Raw genomic sequence first — 6509 nt, 5'->3', positions numbered from 1 at the left:
CTTCTGTGTTGACCTGGTTGCAATGATGATGACGACGTAGGTACTTTGTTGGCTGGAAATGACAGGGCAAGGCACCGCGAATGCGTGACAGACAGGGGTCAGCATGGGTGTTCCGAGGGAGGGAGAAGGGGGACCGCGGCCCTATCCTGGAGCTTCAAGGTCACATGTGGAAATTGGGCGCTGTAAATGCTCACGCGTCATCAAGATTTATAGTGAGATGTCGTCATAATAATATGAACCGTACCCGCCGGATCGGCAGCACGTCGTCAGAGGCTTCCATAGTCGTCATTCTGTTGCTTCGTGGCTATTGGTTGCGTACTCTATTACCCCCCCCCCCCCACCCCTTAGAAAAAAATTCTGGGAAGTCTAGGGGGTTATTGTGCGGCTATGTCTACTTCTTGCGGAATCGTGCAGACACATTTCTGAAAAATTTCCCGCAAAGCCCAGGGGGGAAAAAAAAAACGCATACGGTAAATCCGGTGGTCGAACACGGTCACGACACCTCCCTGACTCTTAGATGGTCTTGAGACATCAGCAACAAGTGGCTGTTGTGTTCAGTCGGCCATCAAACCTGTCAGAAGGGTCAGTACGTCCAGATTGCGCAGAAGCAAAAATGCTGACGAAGCCACCATTATTTCACAGAAGCCGCACGCTTCCGCTACCTAAATTACACCTACCCTTCCTTGAACCACCACGATATTATCACCTGAGGCGAGCCGTCCACGGTGCCTTCACCAGGTGTCACCCAAGACCACATTCTTAGGACTGCTCGTAGAAGCAATTAAGGAGTGGCAGCGTCCCACTGTACTTTACCAGCCTTCCAAGTTCCAACGTGCATCTCCTGAATCTTGACGCTTCCCGATGAAAAACTGACCCCAAGCGTCCTGCTAACTGGCCCCAATGTCACGAAGATGACCACAACTAGAGGAGAAGCGGGATTCAGGGACGCATATGCCCCCGTCGGGGGGGATATAGGTTTATTGAAAAAACAAAACAAAGAAAGAGGGGAAAGGTTAGCCTGGCCCCAGAAGCCGACTTGCTTGCCCCCGTCGGTGTCCTCGACCGACGCCTCAGCCAGCATACAATTTAAGATCGTGGAAGTAAAAGCAGAGCAGCTGCGCTGTCTGGCACGCGCCAGACCCATTCTCCCCTCTTCCCCTCAGAGAGAAAAACAAAATAGAAAGCTCTTTCTGTGGGTGGGGGAGAGTCAAGACGGAGAAAGTGCGCCATCTTCTTGCAAGTGTTTCTTCGTTCGCAAGCTTCAACTCGCTTTCTTAGAGAACGTCGTCCTGGAAAGGTAAACAGCTAAGATTTAATATGGTGGTGACGTGAATATGATGAAGTTGCATTATGCCCGATTTGCCGCTATAGGGTCCTCCAAATGGAATATAATGTGTAACTTAAGAAACTTGAATGTAAAATGATGCTTCGATAGCGTACCGCTACATTCAAAATATTATACGTCATGCATAGTAACTTTTTATCGATGATGTCACTGCCTCCAGATGACATCAAGGTCCTCGAGGAGGACTGGCGTTGCCCGGCTGACTTTATAGAAGTTACGCAATTATCTGTTGCACTAAATATGTAACACTAAATAATACTTCTAAAAACAATACTTGAGAAAAATTTTTTCCCGTGAAATCATAAGCGAGCTTCGTGTGACTTCCGAGCCATTATGCAATCAGAAACAGCCTTCCAAAATGAAGTCAGTTGAACACATTTTAAACCCAAAAGAATGCGCAAAGAAATATGCTTAAGTTGCCTTACAGATGCTTCGAACTTGGAGATTTTTTTAAAGCAAAATGAAGATTTCGAAGAGTGCGATTAAACTTGCGATTAAACTTTTACATCTCGTACGTCCTTCAACGTTCGGTTTTTGGGGACGGAATTTGTGAGCTTCGTGTCGCTGCATATAGTACAGCACACGGTCATGTAACATTGTGAATGTTTTTTCCCGGTTTTGTGGCAAGTAAACTCTGACCTCTCCTTAAATTTCCCATAATGAAACAGAACTCAATTCAACCCAGCATGTGGAAGTTGTATCCGGTTTGTTTGTTTGTTTGTTTGTTTGTAAGGGGAAATAAGGAGCAGAAATTGAACTCGTTTCCCGACTTGTTCTGCTACTCCTAAATTCTCACCCCCCCCCTCCAAAAAAAAAAAAAAAAACTACTTCTTAGGTGCTCTACTCGCAAGTTCGCTATTCACTATTCAAATGTAGCCCGGTACTTGAACCCGCGGTGTTTTTTTTTTTTTTTTTCGTTTTTTGAAAGATACCGGTTCCATGCTTCAAAACTCAACTACACGAGAACCCATGACCCTATAAGGTGCTGGTCCATTCTGTTTGTCGTAAAATCCGTAGTCACTGAATGCAGTGTGTCTTCTGAAGTGTAACCGGCACCTTCTAACCTTGCCTCTTTCCGCAAAGCGTCCTCTTGCAGCAAAAGCTATCCCTTACGTACGCAAAGGCGATAGCGTACGATGTCTTAAAACTCTCTATTCGAAGAAATCCAATGTATGTATTGGAAATTCAAACATGACTATGTGTCTTGTGAACCAGGTACCAAAATGACTGCACTTACAGTGCTGGACAAAAGTTTATAGAACACGCTCCGGCGCATTCCTTCCTCAGAGTGATACGGTAGCAGCGAATGGAACCCACGGACTTACAGACATGTGCCTAGGTAACCCAGTCACCTGTTTGCAAGTCTGTACGGTATACTGTTATAGGAAAATTTAATGAGACAGGTATGAGACAGGTATGGTCACATGTTCAGGGGCTGCAGGATGACGCAACGATTATGTACAACGGTTATTTACAACATGGTGATCGATGAAATGATATGATATAGTTCACGGCGGCGTGCCCTTGATCGTAACGCAGCCACCTCGGGCTGAAAGCGACGGATGGAAGCGCCATCGACGAAGAAACCTGTCATCTCCAATAGCGAACAGTTCCCGCTGCAACTCAGTAGTGAGCAGTATGCGCGCTCTCCGCACCAAGCAAAAAATGGGCACATCTCGACGACGTTGCGCGACTGCCTTACAACGAGCCTCCCAAAGCACAACCGCGCCGCAAGCTGTGAGAAGTACACTAAGGCGGTGTGGGTGACGTTGGTTAAAGCGCACTGGGCATACTATGTTCGTGCTTCGTCGGACAAGGTTCCAAAAGACGCGAGCAATGCGGCAGGCAAACAACACGTGCATGTTTGACTCACGTTCACTGCAGTAAGGGCACAAATCTGTCGCTGTTACGTGCCACGGTATACTTCGCTCTGAGGAAAGAATGCGCCGGAGCAGTGAACAGTGAAAATGAACAGTGTGTAGGTACGCAACGCTTGAGGAAGTAGCATCACCACAGATCTAACATGACTTTCCGATAGTCCACTGTTGCGAGGTCATGTGACGCTGCTCTGACGCTGGGAGGTCATGCGTCGTACCACATGACCTTCTGACGCCGTGGTGTACGTAAGTTGCACTCCTACCCTACTCACTGCTCCAATAAAGCAACACTCATTGACTGTGCATTATCTGCTTTTCTTTATTTTTCGTTGAATTTTATTGTTTTGGAATAGCAAGCGGAACTTTGTCCAGTGTTGGTACTGCGATGAGATTTGAGCTATATGCTTAGGTACAAAGTTGTGTCTCTTAGGTCATTTCGCGACTCCAACTACCACATGAAATGTTCTCGGAATAGAAAAAAAAAATTATCTATATATCTCACCATCATTTAATAGCGATGGAAACCCGTTATAACTGTATCGAATAATAATAATCACACAAGAACTGAACTTGTCGAAGTACAAGCAAGTACTCATTTTAGGAACAAATGACACACTGCAGTCGGTACATCCTTCGGATCTATCCCAAAGTCAAGGACGTTGCATCCACGAGCCTTCTGTCACTTTGCAAAGCCGCAATCTGGTCGCGTGGCTTCCGCAAAACCATAACAGAACATCCACAAAACCTCCCAATCAACGAATTTCCTCTCTTCCGCAACAACAACAACAGCAACGAAAAAATAAATAAAAGAAACCTACCGCTAACAACAAAAGAACCCCCCACCTCGGTCTCTGAACCCGGAAGATCCCCAAGCAAGCAACATAAACTTCACTTGTTGTTGTCCCCAGAATTTTTCCAAGGCCTTTCTTTTTCTCCCACATCTCAAGGTGAAGGCGCTCCGAACAACCCGGAAGTAGATGAGGGCGCTGCTTTTCAGTCGTTACATCCGCTTTCGCCTGCCATACTCCCCCTTTCGTGAGGCAACAGAATGAACAGATGCTTGTATTTTGAAGGTCGCTGAACCTTGAACTTGAATTTGCTTTCTCCGATTTCTTCCGGAGAAAGTTCTTGTAGGCTCGTGCCGTAGCACCTGCGTGCTCTTATGGACTGTGCGCGCTCTTGCTCCATGAGCACCTGGCTTCGAGAGCTTTTCTAGAAAGCGTACGAAGGTGAAAATGTCGATTATAAAAGCTACACGAATGAAATCTTACAAGGCCGAAGGTTCTCCGCGATAATGAACAAGGGGAAGGACAAGCATGCTTGGGCCACCTGGATTCTTCAAGGTCCGCGCGGAATCGGTCTCTAGATCGATTTCGATTTATGCTACTGTACGCGGCGGTTGTTCACAGAGAAGGAATGAGTACGTCAACTTTCGAGATCTTGCCATTTTTGTATACGAGCATATCTGGCGACCAGGACAATAAGCGAGCCATGTCGAGATTGGAAGCTGACCCGGGTTCGAATCCCTGCAAGCTGAGCCGTCTCTCTCTGTTTTACCTCGATTTTAAGGCCTAATATCGGCAGAGTTAGTCGTGAATAAAATAAAATAAATGAATTCAATTAGCTAAATTTAAAAAAATGCAATTTAAAGTATAAAGGCACCAGAACATGCCGTTGTGAGGACTATATAAAGTCATGTGTTTGTCCTGCTATGTTTCATTGCCTCTTCTGCTACTACGTTCCCCCTGAAGTCGGCCCATAGCGCAGGATCCTTTTCGGGCAACATATCGCCGTATCAGAAGTCAGATGGCTCAATCATAAAACGCGGCAGTCTTTCAGCCAAGCGCGCGGCACATGAACTCTGGAGTATCATATCGGCTGTTTGAGCTCCTGCTGTTGCTGTGCCGCCAGAGCGCCAAAGGAAAAGAAGACAAATTTGCTTGAATGGCTTCGGCAAAAAAAAAAAAAAAAATAAGAAAATAAAAACTCCGAGCAGTTATTCAGGCAAAAAAGGAAAATAGCAAGCAAATTGCGCTTTAACGCCTACAGCAGGGATCTCGTGCACATCGGGCTGTACGAAGTCGTCAAAAACCACAATTCGTTTGCTAGACGCATTGTGAACTGCGCCGCGGCTACCGGTTATGCTGTTAACTTTTTGTTCACTCCGCAGGCAAGATTCCACGCAATGCATATTTCCGTCAGCCCCAACGACGAACAGATTGAATAGAAGGGCACGATAGCAATCTGTTACAGGAAGGGCTCGAATAACACTTACGGTCTGCTCCTTGAGACAATCTTGCATTGGATCTGCACAGACGTATCGACCACCCACGGACTTCTTCCGGTCCTCTCAGGTCGAGATACGTTTCGCAAAGACGGAGAGAAAGTTATTGGTTCAGAAATTGCGCCGTGATACTGATAATCCGATTATAGCAAGCTTGGGAACAGTTCTCACGGGGTGAGGTTACCGGTCAGCTTTTCGAATAGGTGTTAGTGTCAGTAAGAGCATGCGCTAAAATATGACATATGGCAGGAAGTTTGAAATACTAAATGAAGAAAGGGCTGTGTAGCGAATTGATCCTCACGTTCATACACTTCCGTTTTTACATTCAAACTCAAACTCAATTCACGTTCAAAAGATTGTGTATGTGGGAATGTTGCAAAAGATAACGACCATTTTGGATGGCGAGCGATTGTGACATCTGTCCTAATCACTTCCCTTTCTGATTTTCTGTGGGATATATCATGGATACACTTTCGGCAATAATGCAAAGGAAATAGGATTGGCTCGACGACAACTGTACACTTTTTTTTTTATGTGCGCAATTGTAAGCAACATATAAGGACACGATAAATACCAACAGGAAGTTTTGTATGCCAGATAGTTCACAAAGAGACACAGTTAAAGAGTGATGGAAAAGGTTACGCTATAATATGCATCTTGATTAAAAGATACCGATCATTTTTGGATGGCGAGCGATTGTAACATCTGTCATGTCCACTTCCGTTTCTGGTTTTCTGTGGGATATGCCATGGATATACTTTCGGCAATAATGCAAAGGAAACAGGATTGGTCCGACGACAACGGTACACTTTTTTCTTTTCCTTTTTAATGCGCAATTGTAAGTAAGGCATAAGGACCCGATAAATACCAACAGGAAGTTTTATATGTCAGATAGAGTTCGCAGAGAGACACAGTTAGAGAGTGATGGAAAAGATTACGCTAATATGCATGTTGATTAATGAACATTACCTCCTCGCACCTTGAACATATTTTTGCCTTCGTC

General features: G+C 45.4%; 1 long non-coding RNA gene across 1 annotated transcript; it reads right to left on the bottom strand.

The window, feature by feature from the left end:
- Positions 1 to 938: 938 nt before the first annotated feature.
- On the bottom strand, positions 939 to 4120 carry LOC135398117 (uncharacterized). The gene is made up of 2 exons (XR_010424005.1): positions 4041 to 4120; positions 939 to 1289 (listed from the first exon to the last, which is right to left on the bottom strand). It is a non-coding gene; the product is annotated as an uncharacterized LOC135398117 (long non-coding RNA).
- Between the last annotated feature and the right edge of the window lie 2389 nt (positions 4121 to 6509).

The sequence above is a fragment of the Ornithodoros turicata genome, chromosome 6, assembly GCF_037126465.1.
Source record: "Ornithodoros turicata isolate Travis chromosome 6, ASM3712646v1, whole genome shotgun sequence".
Taxonomy (NCBI): Eukaryota; Metazoa; Arthropoda; class Arachnida; order Ixodida; family Argasidae; genus Ornithodoros; species Ornithodoros turicata.
The sequence above is the reverse complement of the archived record's forward strand: the minus strand, read 5'-3'. Positions and strand labels throughout refer to the sequence as shown.